The 22,692-nt window shown below is 34.2% G+C and overlaps 1 protein-coding gene across 1 annotated transcript in view; it reads left to right on the forward strand.

Annotated features, from left to right (window-relative positions):
* LOC150021326 (ephrin type-A receptor 3-like) overlaps window positions 1-22,692 on the forward strand; it is a 121,202-nt gene that overhangs the window by 89,615 nt on the left and 8,895 nt on the right. The window lies entirely within an intron of this gene.

Consider the following 22,692-nt stretch of genomic DNA (forward strand, 5'->3'; position numbering starts at 1 on the left):
TATCAGTTAAATCCTTACCAATAATTACCTCAAGTTTTGAAATATCTTCTATATTCACACAGAATTATACAATTTTTCTCAATGGTGATTTACTATACTTTACAAAAAGTGAAGTTGTCTATAAAAGATGGATGCATTTTAGGTCTTTTCCATTAATATAATGATTTATTTTCAAAGAATTTATGTTATTTTTAATTTATGAGCAGAATCTTGAATATGTAACTCTATACATTTTTTGAATGACTCAAGAAATGGCTGTTTATTTTAGGAATTGGGAAGAAACTACAGATTTTTATACTGGTTTCCTAGCAAAGCTCTAGACTTGAATAGAATTATGATTGTAAGGTCTTTGAGATTCTGTGAATTAAATAAAACCATTGAACTTTAAATGACCAATTAAATCTCCTACAAATATAAAAAGGATTTAAGGATGTAATTTTTATAAGGGAGAATGCTGTTTTCATTTGTATTCAAAATGGGAGCATAAGCATAGCATGTAAAAATAGTTGAATGATTGGTTGACTTAAGTGACTTCATCAAAATGGAGGCCCCATTATAGCACTGACATCATAGTAAGTTATAGGCCACATGTATTTCATGGCATCAAAACCATCATCCTCCATTTATACTTAAAAGACCTCCATTCATTGAGTTGGTAGTTTACATGGTATTAATCAAATTACATTATGGTTGTTTTGAGTTTAGTTTAGATATGCCATAGCTGATCTTACTTCTAATAATCATATGCAGAAATTCCAAAGTAGCAGCCAGTAGAGGACTTTAAAATAAATGAGCTCTGGAACAACCAAGCTGTTATGCTTTTCTAGCAGTATAATCCAAAATATAAATGCATGCTGAAAAGCTCTGTACATATGGTACTCGAATTTTTTCAGGTCAGGCTTTCTGGTATCCCTCGTAATTGTTAAAACAAAATAAAATAAAACTCTTGAAAATTAAATAATTTTATAATGCCCCCCCCCACTTTTCTAATTAGGCTGTTTTGTAGTAAGATGATGATGTAGAATCATATGGAAAATAGGGGCTTCTGAAAAAAGAAAGCAGCAGTGATATCAGGGTATCAAGGGAGAAATTACTGCTCCCAGGATTAAATCATCAAAGTGCTCCCAAGTCTTCTGTCTGTTATCAACAGGGAGTTTGGTATCTATAGTTTGGAAAGCATATTCTTGATTTCTATATGTCTAAAATAGAACAGCCAACTTTCTTATTTGCATCTTTCCTAGTTCTAGATTATTTTGACAGGAAGTTTTAGCTTTATTTGCATCTGTGTACTGTGAAGACAGTGTATGACTATGGTTGTGCACCTATTATCAGCGGGACAGTTAAAATCCTAAATCTTGAAGCCTTATGCTGTCTCTTAATATATAATTCACAGTAAAAGAGTATCATTAATATAAATGTAAGAATGTTCAGGAAAGGTTTAGCTTTTCCTCTGAAAAAAAATTTGTTTATGTTCTCCCCTTAAAAGTTACCAAACATCATTTTAGATTTTGGATTTTTCTAAAAGAAATCTAGAAGCTTAATGACCTTGCTGTCTCTTGGGTGCATGCTAATCTGTCTGATGGCTAATACAGCACTAGTTTTGAATGAAATGGGCATTTAACTGGCTAAGTAGGCACAAAGCAATTTATATTTGATATATATTTAGTTGATGAAAAAATAGAGGCTTCAGAACAGTTAAGTAATTTACCATATATCACAGAAACATTATGCGAGGCAGAATTATAAATCAGTTCTCTTATTTTCTCACCATTCTTACACACCAATATTTTAATGTTGGTTGAGGGCTATGTCTTTCATGTCTGCTCTAGGACTAAAACTTGAAGAAATTATGGAGTAGGTGGGATTTGAAGAATACTTTGTTTCTCCAGTTATACCCTCTCAATTTCAACATCATGGGATCCTCACGATTTCCACACAGTCCTGCCCTTTCACCCTGAATGGTTAAAAGAGCATTCTGGGTTTACATATTCATGTTGTTACGCAAATGAGAGTTTAGGTTTAATATACTATCACACTCAGGGATGTGGCCATTTTCTGTTGTTCAATAAATAGTATTTTAAGAGGGAGATCACCTTTTTGTCATTCATATTTGATGCATATAATACAGCCTATTTTCTTTGCAAGGAAGTTCTCTTTTCCTTCCTTCTTTCTTTCCTTCCTTCCCACCCTACTCGTCCGTGCTCCACCCCTTCTCCCTCCCCCAAACCCTCTCCCCCTTCTCTTCCTCCTCTTCTTTCTTCTTCTTCTTCTTCTTTTCTTTCTCTCTCTCTCTCCTTTCTATGAAGGGACACAAACCTACTGTTTAAAGCCTACTCTTTGTTTCTAGAAATTAAAGTATAAATCAAAATATTATATTTTTGATTAGCACGATTAGGGGCTTCCATCTTCTCTTTTAAATTTTTAAAAAATTCTCACCCAAGGATGTATTTTTATTGATTTTCGAGAGAGAAAAGGAGAGGGAAAGAGGAAGAAAGGGAGAGAGGAGAGAGAGAGAGAGAGAGAGAGAGAGAGAGAGAGAGAGAGAGAGAGAGACTGAATTTGAACCCACAACCTAAGTATGTGCCCTGACTGAAGATTGAACCCATAGTTTTTTGGTGTATAGGTTGATGATTACTACTCTAACTGCCAAAGCTTCCATCTTTTCATACAAACCTCTCTATTAAAATCTCTGTATTATCATGAGATATTAATCTGTCTTGTCAGTAGGTTATGGCTTCCTCAAGGGTTTAGTAACTTTATCTAGTCTGAGAGGCCCAGGGGCCTGTCTAAATACTTCTGCTCATCTGTATAATGGTGTAAGCTTTACCTATCAATATATACCTCTGGTTTAATAAAATGCACACCAGATGGTAAGCCTACAACTTACCTACAGCTAAGTTTACTTTTTTTTCTTTCAATTTTTTTTATTATTTCAAAAGAAAAACATCTTAAACTTGCGTTCCACTGTCACAAATTCAATTATGTGAAATGAGAACAAGTCAGACTTCACATCAAGAAGTACTTTCTGATATTTTGTTAGTTGTGCTTGCGTAGTGCTGCCAATTACATTTATTAGCCCTAAATATTAAACAGCTGGCAGAATTCCATTGTATATAAATAAGACATTTGAGACCTGGACAAGTGCCATTTTGAATACAGCCAGCTGGTGCTTTTTACAGTTTCATTCAGCCTAGCCGTACTGATTCCACAATACATTCAGTGTTTGGGTAAATGACAATAGAAAAACACGTTGTGAATAGGGAATTCTATAGGAAATTCCACTGCGTAGAAATATAACGTTTCAAAGATTTGTTAAAGCAAGGATATGATACGGTATGCACCTGTTTGTTGAAATTGTTGATAATTTGTTACCTGAGCTATGTTTTTAATCTTAGTCTTCTATGTGCCCATTTTGTGGAGCTGAGTTACTCCACATCAATAATTGCTTCTTTGTCTATTTTTCTTTCCTAATAAAATAAAAACTCCTTTTTTCAGTTTTATATTAACCATATAAAAGTGTATTGAACTTAACAAAGTGCAGTTTGGATTCTCACATCATATGGTGAATTTACTCTTTCAGGGTACTATGGATTGTAATTTTTTTATTTTTACTAATATTATTATTATGCATGTTCTGCTTTTGTTATTAAATAGGTATAAAAGTCCATCATGTTGTTACATCAAATTAATATTTGTAAAATGTAATAAATAACATTATAACATTGCATAACATATGCAGGTAAATGTTGGTACAGTGACTTGAAGATTTATGAATATAGTAAATTTGAAGTACATATAAATAAACTTAAATGATACATTTTGACTTGTAATTACAATTCTAAAAATAGGCCCTTGTTTGGATTGGCTGCATTTGTGTGGATATGAAAAGTCTCAAGGAAGCATCAGCCTTGTCACTGCAGGTCCTTATCTGAAATAACGGACCATGACAAAGCTCTGTGGAATCACTGAAAGGATTGGGTTGAAGAATGAGGTATAACAACCCTCTTGACTTGTTGAAATATAAACCTATTATTTATTCATTAACATAAACAATCTCTTAGCACCTCGGTCTGTTTTTGGCAACTTTAAATATATTTTAAATTATATTATTAGTACATACTAAATAAAAACAGTCAATCTGAAGAAATACAGAATTTTAATTGGCAATATATACAACAGCGTACTTAATAATAAAAAATAAAGCTATCGATACATGGCATTTTGTTTTTCATTTGTTTTGTGATTTAATTATTTGCATACAAAAATTAATTATTTCATTATTTCTCATAGTTACCTATTTAATATCTATACATAATACTTGCTTAATAAAATGTTTTTGAAAAACAAGTAGATGAAGGACATCCAGATAGGAGTAAGCCAGCTAAAGTCTGTTCTGTAGTAAGCACACCAGTGACATTTGTGATGCCAGATGAGGTGGCTCCATCCTCAACCCTCGCTTTTCTCGTTTAGTAGGAGCATTTGACAAGGTTTATCATTAATTTATCTTCCCCTTCTAAAGACTTTTTCTTCATTTGTTGTTGGAGCACAATTTTCATAGTTCTTTTGCTTTACTTCTTATTTCTTTTTTTAGGCTCATTTGCTATTTTCCCCAATATTCTTGATTTCTAATAATTAAAGAGATCTAAACTCACTACTCAAAAATTTTTTCTACAGTTATTTCCTAGCCAGTGCCACCATCTATATAATGACAAACCCTCTTTACACGGTATCTGTCTTCATTGTGCTTCTGAATTTCAGACTCAGAAGGAGAGCCTTTTGTCATCTTTGCTTGGAAGTCTGATAGTTCATAATTAGCATATCTAAAATATCTTCATATTCCTCTCTCACACTTGTTCCTCCTGCAGTTAATCTTCACCACCTTCATAAATAGTTTTCTTCCTCATACCACTCAGATCTCTGCTCATAGAAGATTATCAGCATAGTGGTCCTTGATCACTGTATCCTTTACTCTTTCATTTTCTGTTATCTTCTCTCCTTCTCCCCCTAGAAAGTAAAAGTTCCATGGAACTTCACACTTTTCTGTTTGCTTCTTTTCCCAGTGGCTCTATACCCAATCTTGAATATTTTCTGGTTCCCCTCAATAAATACATTGAATGGGTTGAATATAGGATTATAGTAAGTGCTTCTTTCATGTTCTACCTAGAACAGATTCTTGTATATAGAGAATAGTTGTTAAATGGATTCTAGTCTGTTTAGAAAATGTTTGTAAGATTTTTTGAAGGGAATAAATTTTAGTCTTTCTCAAGAGTATGAAGAAGACTAAACAAGAAAAATTGGTTATACATTATAAAATGAGAAATATACCATACACTATAAGTGATATAAAGTGAGATTCTGGTATTAATGTCCAAATTTTCATTGCATTAGTATTAATAGCCTATCCTTCATCCAAGTATATTATTGAAAAGTATACTAAGGGACCTAGCTAGTAGCTATATTCTGAACTACATTTCTCTTCTTGAAAAGTTCTGTTTTTCAGATGTTACTTTGAGTTGTTCATTGCCCCATCAACCTATTCTGACATAACTTTTTTTATTCCAAAAAATAATGTTGCTTTCATTTGTAATATTTTCCCACATCAGTTAGTTTTTTAAAACAGTTACTATAAATACTCTATTTTTAACAATGGAATGAGTAAGAAGACGTTAATCGTGTTCAATATGCTCTGCAATTTATTATTACTATGTCTTCCTTTCGGCAGTAGCTATTCTTTTTCTACCAAGATATAACAATGGGAAACAAACTTTAAACTCTGATACTTTTATTTGGAAGAATAATTTCAACAGCTGAAAACAGGTTTCTCATTGTACAGAAACTTGGACTCTAAAAGACACTTCCTGTGCAACACTATTAAACATCCTCCATCTGTAGCCATTCAAAGTTTTACTGCTTAACTATTTCATAACTACTTAACCTAAAGGCTGTATTTGTTTCTTTGATATAATTTATATATGATACTGAAATCAGCTCACACTTTACTTATCTTTTTAACACTTGCTTGGAAATGCTGAATAATGATAAATATTTAATTGCTCTGAACTAGTTCAATTATAATAAATGTTCTTAAATGTTTTTTATTTGCCATTATCTTAATTTTTTTTTTTTTTGTAATTCTCTTTAGAACTCTGCCAGGCATATCTGTGAAAACAGATGAAACAAAAATTTTGAAGAAAATAATAAATCAACCAATTAATTGGGTACCTATAAGTATAAACCTTATTTGAGTATTAAACTCTTAAATTTTGCATAAATGTTATTACATAGTGTATTCTTTGTTAGGCTTGATGTACCAAAGTTCCACAGACTGTGCAGCTTAAACAACAGAAATTTATTTTCTCACAGGCTAGAGGTCCCAGGTCAAGGTGTTGATAAGTTTGGTTCCTTCAAGTGCTGTGAGGGAAAGATCTGTCCCAGGACTTTCTCCTTGGCTTATAGATAGTTGTGTTCACCCTCGGTCTTCACAGAGTCCTCCACATGTCTATGTCCAAATTTCATCTTCCTATAAAGAATCCAGTTATATTAGATTTGGGATCACCCTAACAACAGTATTTTGATTTAATTATCTCTTAAAGACCCTATCTCCAAATATGGTTACACCCTGAGGCACTAAGAATTAGGGCTTCATCTTATGAATTTAGGGAGGGGGCATAATTAGCCGATAATACATGGTTAAATACTAACCTATTTCATGTTATTTTTATTGGAAAAATTAAAACATATTGTTCCTCTTTTATTAGTTGAACAAATATTTATTTATAACCCCAACTAGATATTGTGAGATTAAAAGAAAACAGTGCATATGAAAAATTAAAGTAGAATTTTCTCTCTAGCTTAAGATAGTGCCCTTGAGTCTCCATTGTGCCCCACCACTTTATACCTTTATATGATCTAATCCTGCAAGTATATCAATGTTCAACTACCTTGCTAGATTCTGCAACTATACAGGGAATTTGTGCTCTTACAGACATTTACCTTCAGGAAAAATGTAGCCTCTTTGGAGAAAAATGTTTAAGCAAATTGGTATAGTATGAGGTAATACATAGAATAGTAGAACTATTTAGGAAGCTATGGAAGTGCACAGCTGAGGAGCAAGTGACTCAATCTTAGTGGGAGGGAAAACAATCTTAACAGACAAGATGTCCCATGGGTTGGGATTAAAAAATCAAGGAGTAGCTCACGGAGTAGGCACAAGAAGCAGCGGAGCAGAGGAAAACAGAATTTTTATTTATGTGTAAGTGGAAGAGTGGCACAGAAGTGTCTTTTGGAACTGGCTCACCCCCACCACACACACACCAGAAGGGAAATAGGATAAGCAAAACCAAATCATCACAGAAGAGTGAGTAAGAGTGCCTAAGTTCTAGCCACCTCTCTGCCACGTCCTAGTGTGTAACTACAGCATTTTACTGAATCTTTTGGTAGCTTAATGTCTTCATTTGTCAGAAGGAGATATTAATAATCTTTAACCCCGTAAGTTAATTTTGAGTATTATATTAGGTTATACATAAAAATAAGTTAGAAAAATGTCTCATCAGTAAAAAACATTTAGTGCATGATTATATTTGGGAGTAGGTAAGTCTGGTGAATAATACCAACATTCAAAAGGAGAATCCTGGGTATTTGGTTCTAGAATCCACACTACACTAACCTACATTCAACAACTGCAATACTTTTGGATGATTGTTTATTTTGAAAACGATGTACTCTGAGCCCTCTTGGATCCAGAGTTATAGGTAAAAAGGTTTAATTTTCTTCAAAATAGCAAGGCTAAGATTTTAAAGTACAAAGCTATGATAAATACAAGCAGGTGTAAAATATACTAAATATAAAATCACTATAACATATATTATAAAATAGTATATATACTATACATAATATATTTGCTTATAATTAAGGATAAATAAATACCAAGTGGTATTTATAACAATGTACATGGTTGTGGGATTTAGGAATTAGTTCACCAATACCAATGTATAAAATTAATTGGACTTTCCCACAAGAATATTTTCTTACCAGTGCACATATAAAAGTCTGTATGCTCTGGTGTTAATATTGCTTTTTAATATAGTACTACAATCTAACTTAATTCCCTAGAATTGACTCAGTTTGCATGTTTTGAAAAGGATCATAATAACGAGAACAAATTAGTATATTTTGCCATTAGGTGCCATATAGTTCTAGATGCTGGAGGCATGTAACATTGGGAAAATAATACTAAGAGCTATCTCGTTGCTAATCCAGAACAAACAACTGCTTTAAAATATATCAACTTTAGCTTCAGTCAGTCAGGAGAGCAGAATCTGATAATCAATTATAATATTTGAAGCATAATTTAGACAAATATTTTTAAATAAGTATATTTGGGAACATCTATAATTTATATCTAAACTTTGAATTTATCTGTGAATATTCATTGAAATCTTTTGTAGAATGTTGGATAAAATTTATTTGGATAATAAGTAGAGGTGCATACAGTTGTGGTTTATATTAATATAATACTTGAAACCACAAAATAATAGGTTCTGTTAAATAGGTTTCTTAATATGGGCCATTTATAAGATATGTGAACATTTGAGATACCACACATAAGTGAGTGGTCAAACTCTGAACCAAGAAAACAAGAATACTGTAACTTACGCAGCTGGCCATAAATTTTGAATTCAATTTTTTTAAAGTTCAAAATTGCTCTGATGATAATTAAAAACTGTTCCCCCAATTGACAGTGGATGTTGCATTTCTGTGCAAATAATTATTACAATTTGATAAACCTACTTTCACCATTTAATTTGTCATTAGAAAAATGTTCTCATGATTTTTATTTTGGAGCAATTACTTTTTGTTTGAAAATTTTATTATTGAAAATGATGTTCTGAATATACATCATTTAGCTCTTTAAGTGACTTTCAATATTTTTAATTGATATCTCTATTTTAGGTAAATACTATTGAATCATATTCATTCTTCTCTAAAATTTTATGAATGCCCCATGTATTACACTTATATCTGATATTGAACAAGTGGTTATTTGAGATCAAATTTAGTCATTTCATTGCTTTCTGACTTCCTACTCTTACATGTTCTTCTCCTTGATTCTGAATGACCTTTCCAGCTTTTGAAAACATCATTGTCTGTGTTTCATGTTAACATGTCAGACTCTGACTATATTAAACAGAATTGATCCTCTTTATCACCTGTATTGCTGCCTCTCTCTGCTAATAACGATTTTCAAGTCACCAAACAGACTTGTGGCAAGAAATAAAGGCTTTGTAACTCAAGAGGTCTGGGTTTGAATGCAGGCTCCCCCATTTACCAGCTATCTGCTTTGGTGCAAGTTATAGGATCTCTTACTAAGCTTCATTTGTCTCATTTGTAAAATTAGTTGATAACAGTACCTGCTGCAAAGGGGTTTTTGCAAGGTTAAATCATGATTAATTGCCAGGAAAGCCCATTACTAGTAACTTCACATAAAATGGTTAATGTGATAATCAAATTTTAGCTTAAAACCTTGGTCATTTTCAGTTTTTCAATTTTCATAAACCAGAAATCCATTAATGTCCAAGTCTTAGTTTTGACCCAAAATATTATTGTCATTCAAAAATTAATCTATTCATTTGCTCGTTCAGTGAGTTGATTATGTGGAACTGTGCTGTATGCTTGGAATTAATAATGAGCAAAATGGACAAGGTCTCATCACCCTATCTTAACTAACCACAATAACTGATTCATCTTCCTCCATTCTCCCTCCAACCCATCCTAAACACTCTTGTCAATGTAATGTCCCTAAATTGGATCTTTGTTTGAATCTCATGATTGATGAGGAAAACCTGTTACATTCCAAACCATTTCACATTATCATCTCTCATTACTAATCTAATTTCCTGCTGTTCCCTTTGTAGTAACCAATGAGATCCTATGAAAAGGTGAGTCCTGTCAATTTTTCACTCAGATCCCAGGATTGGACTGCACCTTCAACTCTTCCCATTCCTCCCTCTGCCCTAGTATCTTCCTAGGACATGCCAGATAGACTCCGCTCTTTGTGGGGTTTTTACTCTAGATAATTCCTCAGGGCTTTTTATTTCTATTTTGTTTGCATTGAATACTCTTTCCTGGTGTATCCATATTCTTTTACTCAAATATCATTTTTCCAGTGAAGTCTTCCTCATTCGCAAGCCCTTCTTCCAGACCTTCATGTAAACATCATCTCTCAGGTGAGGCCTTCCTAGTCCATTCTTTTTTAAATCTTTCCCTCCTGTCAATATACATAACTATCCCCTATCTTTTGCCTCCATCATTTCTCTTAAAATATACCACTATATAAGAAAACAGAAATTTTATTTCTTTATCCTGTCTTTTTGGTCTGTCTCTCCCACTAGAATTTAAACTCCCTGAGGAGAGAGATTTTAGGCCATTTGTCACTACTATAATCCCAGCACCTAAGAGAGTCTCTAGTGCATAACTGTTATTTAATAAACATGTGTTGAATTAATCAATGAAAGACTAGCTTCATTACTCACTTCAGCTGCTTCATGATACCCAAACTCAGTCAGTGTTTTTGTCCATATTTACTTCATCTGCCTGGAATGTGCTCTCTTCACCCTCCTCTCTCATCTGCTATTTTCACTAGTAGTCAAAAATGCACTTATTAAATTTCTTGCCTTAATGCCACTTCCTGGCTTTGGTTCTCTTTCTCCAGTCTCACATGGGCATTGCCATTCTTTGAGGATGTATATCTCACTTTTCACCCTTTTCTAATTAGTCCCACACCCAATCCATCAAGTCCTTTGGCTCTACTGCCAAAATATTTTCGGAATTTGATCTGTTCTCTTTACCTCAACCAATAACATCCTATCATCTGTCACCCGGACTATTACAAAAGCCTCCTAATGATCTCACTTCTTATACCTTTGCTATCTGCAGCTTATTTTCACACAGAAGCCCTATGACCATTTTAATACATGACTCATACCATGTCATTGCCCTAGACAAACCCTTTCCTGAATTCTCAATTGTTGAGAATAAAATCCAAAGTCCCTCGCATGGCCCAATAAGGACCTAAATGCTCTTGTACTCCACTACCTCTCTGATCTATTGTTTCAACACTTTGTGCCTGATTCATTCAGTTTTGACCACACTAACTTCCTTGATTACAACACCACCTTCAAGCTCACAGCCCCTGGGCTTTCTATCCCCTCAGCCTGTGATGTTTTATCCACAGATATTCTCTTGGTCTGATTTCTAAATGGTTTCATAAGTGGCTGCAACATTGAAAACTTTTCCCTGGTTACCCTAGCTAAAATATCATATTCATCAATCCAACTGTGGTCTTCTATCCCCTTACCATGTTTTCATCTTTTTTTTTTATGAAGACCACAGCTCACCTGTCATGTGTGTATGCATGTGTGTGAGTGCTTACTATTATTTTCTCTCAAGTATAACATAAGCTTCATGAAAACACTAGTGGATTTACTATTAGTTTTTCCATGGAGTGGGAGGGCCCCAGGATATAGAGAGTGCCTGGCCCACACCATATTTCTGTTAAATGAATGACTGTGTAATATTAGACTTGCACACACATATTACCATTCTTATAATGCAAGATTTTCAAGAACAGAGAATATGACTCCTGTACCTTTATCATAATAATAGTACCAAAAATAATTTTTAACATTAGTTGTTTAATAAATATTTGTTTTACTTAGTTTGCAGGTAACAACCATGTGAATTCTTATTAGCTATTATTTATTAAGTAACTAAAAATCTTATAAGAAAGGTACTATCATCATCTCCATTTAGACAAGAGATAACTGAAGCTTAACACAGTGTCCAGTATAGAGTAAAATTATAATAATAAAAATACTACATAATTGCTCTTTTAAACCATAGAATATACTTATCAATATCTTACACATATAGATTAGATACTTTTATTTAAAAATAATAGTGAAAAGCAGTGAAGTCAAATGTCTAATAAAATTACAGAACTATAGTATTTGGTAAAGTGTAGAATATTATTGGCATAACATTTACTCCACATGGAATGGCAAATTTATCACAGATAAAAACAGAAGGCTCATTTATAACAAAAATACAAAGCAGTCCAATATTTAGTTAACTTTTGTCATTAATTATATATATTGAATAGTAAAACAAAAAACACTTGTCAGAAATTGTGATTACCTTAAACAAGTCTGAAGAAACTCTAGTAAAAAAATAGAAAATAGGGAAATATTGAAATTAAAATATATTCTGATTATTTTATAATAAAAAGATTAGTGTATTCCAATGACATTTTAAGTTGAGCTTTAGAAGAAGAATAACATTTACTTACTGCTTCATAGACACAGCATACTGTTTAAAATATATAATCTACTTTTGTTTGCAACATCTATAGAAAGACTACACTATTATTTCCCCCATTTTACAGATGTGTGAATTAAATTATAGTCTATTAAACTCCAGTAAAGTAGCAGAGCTAGGTTTGAGCCCCCGAGTCTGTCTCTAGAGCTACAACAATTAATCTGGGCTTTGCAGGATGCTCAATGGATAAAGGATTAAAAATGTTCCTATGGAATATATCCTAAGAATTGCAAAATATGAATTCAAAAGAATATATGCACCCTTATGTTTATAGTAGTCTTACTTATAATAACCAAGATATAGAAACAGCCTAAGTGCCCATCTGTAGATGAGTGGATAAAAACGCTGTAGTACATTTACACAATGGAATGCTACACAGCAGCAAAAAAGAAAAATCTCTTACCTTATGTGAAGGTGTGGATGGAGCTGGAGGGTGTTATGCTAAGTGAAATAAGCCAGTCCATGTAAACAAATACTATATAATCTCACTTATATGTGGACCCTAAGGGACAAAATAAACTAATGAACAAAACAAAAACAGAGGCAAAGATACATGGAACACAGATGGACAATCTTCAGAGGGGCAGAGGGGGAGAAGGGATTGGTTGAAATAAGGTGAAGGGATTAGCCAAAGAACATATATGCAGGACCCATGGACATGGACAATGGTACAGGGATTACCTGAGGTAGGGGCTGGGTGGAGATGGGCAAAAGAGGAAAAAGTGGGACAACTGTAATAGCATAAATAGCAAAATATAATAAAAAATTTTCCTATGTAGAATGGGAAAAACAGGACATGAAGTCTCTGTAGCTTTAAACCTTATGCGACAAAGCAGCTTACAGTTCAGGGAAATGCTCTCAAGAATTACACTTATTGTGTTAAAAAATAAACTTAATTATCTGAAGATCTGTGAAATTTAGCATATGTTCCACAGTGACATGAGTTAATTTCATTTCCGTCACTGTGAGCGCTCCACAGGTACATTGTAAATTGCTATGATTGCTGTGGCTGTAACCCATTATCATAGCAGGAAATTACATGAATCTCACAAATGATATGAAATGTACTGCTGTCACTGCTATGCATTAATTTCTAAGTAGTTGGCCATTTGTAATAATTCTGTAAAGGCTCATCTTAGCACAGTTTTCAGTCTAGACAAGTTAAGCCTATGAGCATGGAATTTTACCTTATTATTTTCAAGCAGTTATACTGAATTATAAAATTATCTTTTTATTGAGCAATTTTTTATTGAACCTTTTCCCAAGAATTGGAAGCATGATAGTTTCATTGTCCTACTCCCTAATATTTAAGGGAAATTTATTTTGTAGAAAGTAAAGGCATTTGGCAATATATATAAGCAAGAAGACAGAGTGAGAGAATTCTCTGAAAGCATAAACAATATTTATTTTTCTAACTTTTATAGAATAGATAAATGCTATATTAAGTGATTTTTTAAACCATATTGACCTCTTTGTTATAATCATTTCAGATAATGCTATACTTTATGGTTATAATTTTGAAAGTAACATTTTGGGAAATATAAGTCTGTTTTACATTATAAATAAGAATATTTTGCTATTTAAATAAAACCTCTATAATATAAATTATATCCTTCCCATATTTCCTTTAATAGTGATATTCTTTTCCACATAGGAAAAATACATTCAAATTAGCAGGCTTAATTAAAAATGTTTTACAAGTGTGAATTTATATAACATCTTTGTGTGGTATAAGAGGTCTGTAGAGAAAAAGTCCAACCATTGTTAATATAACAAGAACAGTTTACATGACATCAGTATAACCTGGCAGCCACAGAAAATGGACCAGAATGTGCATGCATGAACAATGGTGACTCCACTGTACCAATTAGTGCTGGCGGTAGGTGCTGTTAAGTAAGAATGTATTCTGTGTGGCTGTCATATTATAAATGGCTGAGTGAGTGGAGCAATGAATCTGAATCAGATTTTGCATTCAGCTTGAACATTCCTCCACGGAAAATATTTGGATGATTCAGAAGGCCACAGCTACTGGTAATTGGCAATTAGCAGCTTCATCATGACAACGTGCCTGCTTATGCATCACGTCCCGTGCAGAGATTTTTTGTGAAACATCAAATCACCCAGGTGACTCAGCTCCCCTACAGCCCAGAATTAGCAACCTGCGACTTCTAGCTTCTTCCAAAACTAAAATCGCCTTTGAAAGGGAAGAGATTTCAGACCATCCATAAGATTCAGAAAAAATACAATGGCGATTGAGAGAACTGTATGAGGTCCCAAGGTGCCTACTTTGAAGGGGACTGAGGTGTCATTGTCCTATGTACAAAGCTTCTTGTATCTTCTATATTCTTCAATAAATGTCTCTATTTTTTATGTATTGATACTGTCTGGACAGACTCATATTTTATATTTTAGTACATCATATCTACTGAAAGTCAATAGCTGATTAAATATTCATGTTTTTGGTTAGTCTGTCTTCTTAACATTTCTAACATCTATTCCAAAAATATTTGTCATAAATTTACTGACATGTTTTTCCTAGACATTTGTTTTTCCCTTCTTTAAAAAAAATTAAAATGTTTATATTTATGGAATGGGTCTTATATTTACTCATTAAGACCACTCACTGACACATAACTATGCAGAGTATTAAATTTTAAATATAATGCCTTACATAGCTAAAAGCACATTTCTGTGCTTTGTTAGTTATGTAAGTTTAACATTGTGCATATCACATGATATTTAATTTTAGTTATTCCCTATAGGGTAGTTGGTTTTAGGTACAAGGTTACATGTTTTGGAGGAGAAGAAGAGTCAAGCCAACAAATGTTATGCAGAGAAAGAATAATAAATAAAGAAATATGGCTTTATGAAATACTAATAGATACAACAATGGGTATAACATAAATGCACTATGTTCTTTTTCCCCTGGCTGGTTTGGCTCAGTGGATTGAGCGTCGGCCTGCGAGCTAAGTGTCGCTGGTTCGATCTTCCAGTCAGGGCACATCAGAAAAGGAAAACTCTGACTCCAAAAAACCTCCGCTGCCTTGCGGCATACCTCTTCAGGGGAAAGGCTAAGGGAGTAAACCCCGACAGAAAATCCGGAGCCGGAGTCCCTAAGGCGGTTTGACACTGTAGTCAACAGCGGCAACTCCTGCGGCGCACCTGAAGCCAAGCTGTATTGACTCCGTCTTTCCCTTGGACCCTTCAGCTGCGAAGAGAGGGGGTTCTGCTGCATGGGCAACAGCAGACCCTCCATGTCACCCTGCCCAGGCTCTGTAGCTTCAGCTTCACTGGAGAGGACACTCCAGCGTCATCACAAGATGTCGATTCAACACGGGAGGAGACAGATACCGTGTCACTCCCGAGTCGGACTGCACAGCCATTCTCGGTGGTGCAGATAGACTCTTAAGAAGCTACACCATCGTCTCTCGAGACGGACGGCTGCCGCCGCCGCCGACTATGTTCTTCAAGACAGGTAACCTATCTTCTTCCTTACTCAATTACTGATACAGAGCTTCAATCAGTTATTCAATAAATATAAATCAGTGTTTCTGAAAGGACATATATAGAGTATAATTAGAACACTGTTTCATAAGGGAAAATTTAAGGATATGCAAGGATTTATATACATGAACCTTGATATTTTTTCTACTGATACTTATAAATTTTCAGTACAAATAAGCATCTCCCTAAAATATGATTTAGTAGTCAAAAAATTCTAATAGAGTGAGCAGCTGTTACTCTGTTCACAGGTAGGTATATCTTGTGTATATTCATAAGAAAAATGCATATGTGTTCATAATCTTGTGAGAAATGTTCAGCGTACATTTATTCAAAAAAGGTCATCTTATGACTTCTCTTCTGGATCTTTGTAGTGGTATTTCTAAAGTCTTATTTTTATTTATTTATTTTTTGAGAACCAGAGGTAATCATGTACCTGTCTTCCATAGTTTCTCACTGGAGCAGATGAAGTAGACATGTCAGTTGATATTGCTCAGATTGGCCCAGGCATTCCTGTTCTATGTAACTATAGTGGAACCAAACTTATTAAAAGGTCTGTCCTTTTATATCTTCCAGTGTACTCACACTTTTTTTCTCTATATCTGTCTGCCCTGTAGAAATTGTAGCCCTACTACCTCTCCATTTATTTTTCTCCCTTTTCCCAGCTTTTTATAGGACCTCAGGTAGAGAGCATTTCATCATTTGCTTTCTGCGACACTTACATCTCTCCCCACAGCATCAAAACTTCTGGAGAACAAAAATCACACTTTAACTTTTGACTATCCATAAATTCGAACCCAGGCTTTGCATATAGAAATATTTAATAAATGCACATGGAATTGAATAAAATTGCTATTTTAAAGTCATTTTTAAAAAATCACAAATCCCTACAGAAGGTCACAGTGGGAAATGATCAAACTATAGCAAACATAAAAATAGCAGCATGTCTAAAACCACTTGACTCACATTCATACCAAGGAAAATATGTGATTGAAGGTTACCTTCCCACACACACTGTTTATGTATTTTTGTAATGCACACGGTTTGCATTTACCACCAGATGCAAAATAGAACACTATGATTAGATTGCTTTGTCTGTTATAATAATATCTTACAGTTCTTTGTGGGAGGTAGAGAAGGTATTCAGGTGAGCTTCTACATAAGGCATGCCTGGGCTTTGGCAAATCCTGGAATTAAAGAACAGATGGAATGAGGGCTGGGCAAAAGGCCATTTTACAGAGATAGGGGCAGGGATATCAAGAAACTTTAGACATAGTTTATGAGGAGATTTGGAAGTCTTGGAAGCTGACATTGAAGCATGCTGTCAGGTCAGGCAGACAACAGAACTTAAAAATCCTGTTAGAAGACATATAGTTTTGCTCTCAGCCTTAAGGGTACATTAGAATCGCCAAAGGCATTCAAAAGCAAATAATTATTTTGTATAGGCACCCATGAAGCAGTTTTTTCGAAAAGCTCACTTGCTAATGTTTATGTAAGAATCATTGAGGTAAGGGAATTAGACAGACTGGTCAGTAATATGGGACATTTGTCCACAGGCACAAAGATGTGGCAACAACCCTGAGATCTCAGTGCAGTACCACTGAATTCCAGCTGGCAGATGAATAACTAAAATTAAAACCTTAGAATGGTGAAGCCAAGGCAGCTCTAGTTTCTGTCTTGATTTAGGAGTTTAAGGAACTGAGTAGTACTGAGTGTGAGGATGAAAGCATTTGTGAACATGAGGTGCTGGGTAAAGAGAGAGAATTCCAGATAGGAACTTATAAGGGACACAGGATCCCCATACTCTCGAGCTTTTTGGAAACAGTGCCCTTAATAACCTTTTTCTTTGATCTCCTCTGCGGTGGTGAACACACAATACAATATACAGATGGTGCATTATAGAATTGTATAGCTCAAATCTATATGAATTTTACTAGCCAGTTCACCCCAATAAACTCAATTTAAACAGTCATCATCTGCCCAATATTCCTGATAATTCTAAATAGGGATGTTACACCATTCTGATCCTAACTCCTGCTCTCACTCTCTGAAATCCTTGGTGGCTTTCCTCATTAGTAATCTGTGTCCTCCTTTTCTTTTCAGCACACTTACCCAAACTAGGGCATTGTCCTTTCTATGTGCAATAAGGCAGTTCTAATACTGTTATCAAATTTCTTCTGACTACTTAGGGGTTTAAAGGTGAGTGTGGGGGAATGCATAATGGTCATTATTATTAAAACACTGGCCATTCTGTCACAGGCAGGCCCCTTCTGGACATTTCTATTCTTAGACTCTGGAGCGAATCTTCTGACTGAGTCTGGCTTTCCAACACCAGTCTCCATCTTCTTTCTCCTTGATCCCCTGGTTACAAATGTCATTCTCTGGTTTGACTAAAAATCAACAGCAACAGCAACAAAACCCCCAAACCAAACAATTCTATTCCTCATTAGTCTGAACTGTTTCATTTTATTCTACTTTTTCATGTCATACTGTTAGAAATATATGTATGTATATGCCCTGGCTGGTTTGGCTCAGTGGATTGAGCGTCGGCCTGCGAGCTAAGTGTCGCTGGTTCGATCTTCCAGTCAGGGCACATCAGAAAAGGAAAACTCTGACTCCAAAAAACCTCCGCTGCCTTGCGGCATACCTCTTCAGGGGAAAGGCTAAGGGAGTAAACCCCGACAGAAAATCCGGAGCCGGAGTCCCTAAGGCGGTTTGACGCTGTAGTCAACACCGGCAACTCCTGCGGCGCACCTGAAGCCAAGCTGTATTGACTCCGTCTTCCCTTGGATCCTTCAGCTGCGAAGAGAGGGGGGTCTGCTGCATGGGCAACAGCAGACCCTCCATGTCACCCTGCCCAGGCTCTGTAGCTTCAGCTTCACTGGAGAGGACACTCCAGCGTCATCGTAAGATGTGGATTCAACACGGGAGGAGACAGATACCGTGTCACTCCCGAGTCGGACTGCACAGCCATTCTCGGTGGTGCAGATAGACTCTTAAGAAGCTACACCATCGTCTCTCGAGACGGACGGCTGCCGACGATATTCACACACGTACACACACACATATATGCATGTATGTAATTTTGATACTAGAATGAACTGACAATATTTATGAATAAGTGGAAGCATGACTTTTGTAGATATATCTGTGCTTGGCACTTGACAGTGACACCCTTGCTCTGAGCAATTATGCATCTCCATGCTTATAATTCTGATGCATGATAAATGTTCAAATATATCTATGATGACCACTGAATTTTGAAAGTCTGTGGGTGTGTACAAAGGGAAAGAAACATGAGAGTAAGAAATATGAATGGAGAACTAATAACATGGTCCAACTTAATATCACTTATAATTCTTGAATGAAAAATTAATTATTAATCTTTATAAAGTGTAGAAATGTGTGTCTTATTGAACATTGAAATGCAAAAGCAATATTGTAAACATAAGAATATTGGTGTTACTTTTTATTATCTGCAGATTTCTAAGAAGCTGGATTTATGTCTTATTAGGTAAATTATAAAGGTATTTTTCTGACTTTCATAATATTTTCCAAATCATGTTAGCTTAAGTACTAAATGTATTGTGGTTCTCCCTCTATAAAAAAATGTAAACACTTTTCTCCTTTCTTCCTATTAGCAAGTAGCTAAAAATGTATCAGAGTGTAATTAATATCAATGAGTAAAAATCCTTAGTTACTATAATTAAGTTAATCAGATAGTTATTAAGCTAAATGCTAATTAATTATTAAAATATATGTCCCCCCCCCCCAAATACATGTTTGCATCAATGATCTGGAAGGGAATGTACTATCTAGAAATTATAAATTAAGAATCTCCTTTATATCCTACAGTATTTTTTGATGATGGGGAGTTTCATTGTGATTATGTTGCTGGGAATAGATCTGAGAATGATATTGCTAGGGAGAGGAAGTCTACATACAACTGGATTCAAGTTATATAACTAGGACAGGGTGGGACACAACACTGAGTTCTGTCTTCTGTGGTCTAATAATAAATGCTTGGAGTAAGAATCTGAGAGCCAGGCTAAATATCAGAATTGTTGACCTGGGAGAATTGAGCTTTAGAAAGAATTTGAGCTCCTCTTAGTTATATATTCCCCTCTGCTGAACACAATATTATTGCAGGATACCCCTTAAAAAGATTTTCTTTAGGAAAATTAATAGAAAGGTCCGTTGAACCACCCAGTTCTGTATGTCACCCATTTTTATTTTCTGATTCTGCTTTGGGAAAATGACTATGGCAATATAGTATCTCCAATAATTTATGAATATTACATGTTAGTTTTCAGAGTAGGGAAATAGGAGAAATATGGGCATATTTTAAAATTACAAAGTGTTAGTTTTACACCACCAGCTTTAATTAATGATTTTTGCTTTTTATTCTGGTGTTGTGAAAATGCTCATTTAGGGATTTTGCTTCTACTGTCTTCAGTCCTCAGTAAATGTTAGTGACTTGTTTTGGCAAGTGGTCTGAGATCTCAAGCCACTGTCATTTACAGGCAATTTGGTCTTCATTATAAATTAATGAAGTGATAATTGCTCTCTGCAACCTCTTACATGCAAAGCATTGTGGTACTGTTTGCATTATCTTCTTTCAATTTATACCTCTGTGTTCAAGGACTTAGGATAGCTTGCCAAATGAGCATTGAGAGCAAAAAAAAAAAAAAAAGCTAGAGAGTTCCATAATTAAAATCATATTTTACATTAAATTACAAAACTCTCACTATAATCTCTGTCTGATGTTTAATAAAATACTGTTCATACATACATAGCAGAGGAAATTTGCAATTGATTCAACAAAGTATAAGTTCATATATATTAAGGAAATCTTGACCTGAATTTTTTTAAGTCAGTAGATTTATATTTAAATAATGATGTTCATTATCTAACTTTCTGTAAAATGCCCACAGAAAAGATTTGTTCTCTGGAGTTTTTGTTAGCTCTGTCCTTTACAATGCCACTGGAGAACCATAAAATAAAAGAGGGGATTTCACATAATAATGACTTTTTAACATCAGCATTCTTTGGAGCTCCAACTTTGTTTACTCTTTTTTTAAAAAAAATTTCTAATATTAAATGTATATATTAATTTTTCTTTGAATGACTTTACTATTATAGACAACTCAACATAAAATCCTCAGAAGATGCTTTATGTACATTTTTCTTCTTAAAGGCTTCATAGAGTTGATGTTTGAAAATGGCATATTGGTGATTATTAAAAGCACAGTGTAAATATTTTCTTTTTTATATTAAGATATAAATGTGTCTTGTATATTAGGTCTAAGATTTTCTAAAATAGTCCAAATGTGTTTCTTTGTGGGACCTTGGGTGTGACAATGAAGTCAAGCCAATTTTGCCTCCAGAAAATCAATTTCTTTCTTATATTCTAGATTCTGGATGATCAAGCTTATTAAAATAAGAAGTGCTTTTTACTTGTTTTTGTTTTGTTTTTAGGTTTGTAGGGAAGCTAGAAAGAATCCAAAGCTTTTAAACTGTGTTGGTGGTAGTCCACAAGTCGGTTTTGATAATTCAAACATCCTAATGTAAACAATTTATTTGCTTCCTAATGAGATCAAAGGCCAAATAAATGTCATATCTTTTTCTTGTGGTAATTGATAATTTAATTAATTAACATTTTATCTTATTTTGTGGCAAGAAGTTATAGATAGAAATTTCTATAAGTTTTTAATAAATATAAATTTTAAAATGTTGATACACTTTAAATGTTATTGATTTAGTGTAAAAGTATGTAAAACTTGCCATTCCTTTAATGGAAAAAATTAAGAAGCCCTGGCTGCTGTGGCTCAGTGTATTGAGCCTCAGCCTGCGAGCCAAGTGTCGCTGGTTTGATTCTCAGTCAGGGCACATGAGTAGGTAGCACATCAGGTCCCCAGTTTGGGGTGCGAGTGAGAAGCAACCACACAGTGAAGTTTCTCTCCCTCTCTTTCTCCTTTCTCCTCTCTCTAAAAAAAATAAAATAAATGAACAAACAAGCAAATAAATAAATTATTTTTAAAAATTAAGAATACATTTATAAAGGGAGTCACATGGCTTATGTTTATTTACAAAATTAAGATATATTACGTATTAAGAACTTTATATTTGTTACTTACTTGCATGATTTTTACATGCATTATAAGAAAAAATAATTTTTATGCTGCATACCACGGAGGATATGAGGAGGTCTAAATTTAGCAAAGGCATTGAATCAAAACTAAACTTACCTTAACATATATCATGAATTAACTTTATGAATAAGTATGGTGTTTAATAAGGGTAATATAATACAATTCCTTAAGGATGAGAGGGGTATGGAAGGTATCAAGGAGAAAAGAGCATGGTCCAGTTGGGGTTATACCATAAACAAATAATCAAACTTGTCTTTTGAAAACAGTAAAAGAGTTTATATTGACAAGAACATAGTAAGTGTATAGTGAAACACAGTTCACTAATCTCTATTCAAATCTCTAGAAAAATATAAATGTAAAACTAGTTTTTGGAAAAACACAAATGCAAAACGAAATAGTCTTTGTGTAGATAATGGGAAACCATGGAAGACTTTGAATTCAAGAATGGTGTGGTAAAATATGTATTTTGCTAGCAGCAGTAGGGAAAATTGCTATATTCATATAATTATAAGTAACACAAACTATCTGATGCTAACTTAAAAGCTTCTCAAAACATGTTCTATGGATCTGAGAAGCAGGGCCTCAATCTTTTAAAAGGTCCCAACACATTTTAGGGTTTTTTAAAACACTAATAACCTGTTATAATGGCAACAACCCAAATAGC

Source organism: Furipterus horrens, unplaced genomic scaffold, assembly GCF_987537825.1.
Source record: "Furipterus horrens unplaced genomic scaffold, mFurHor1.1.pri manual_scaffold_1, whole genome shotgun sequence".
Taxonomy (NCBI): Eukaryota; Metazoa; Chordata; class Mammalia; order Chiroptera; family Furipteridae; genus Furipterus; species Furipterus horrens.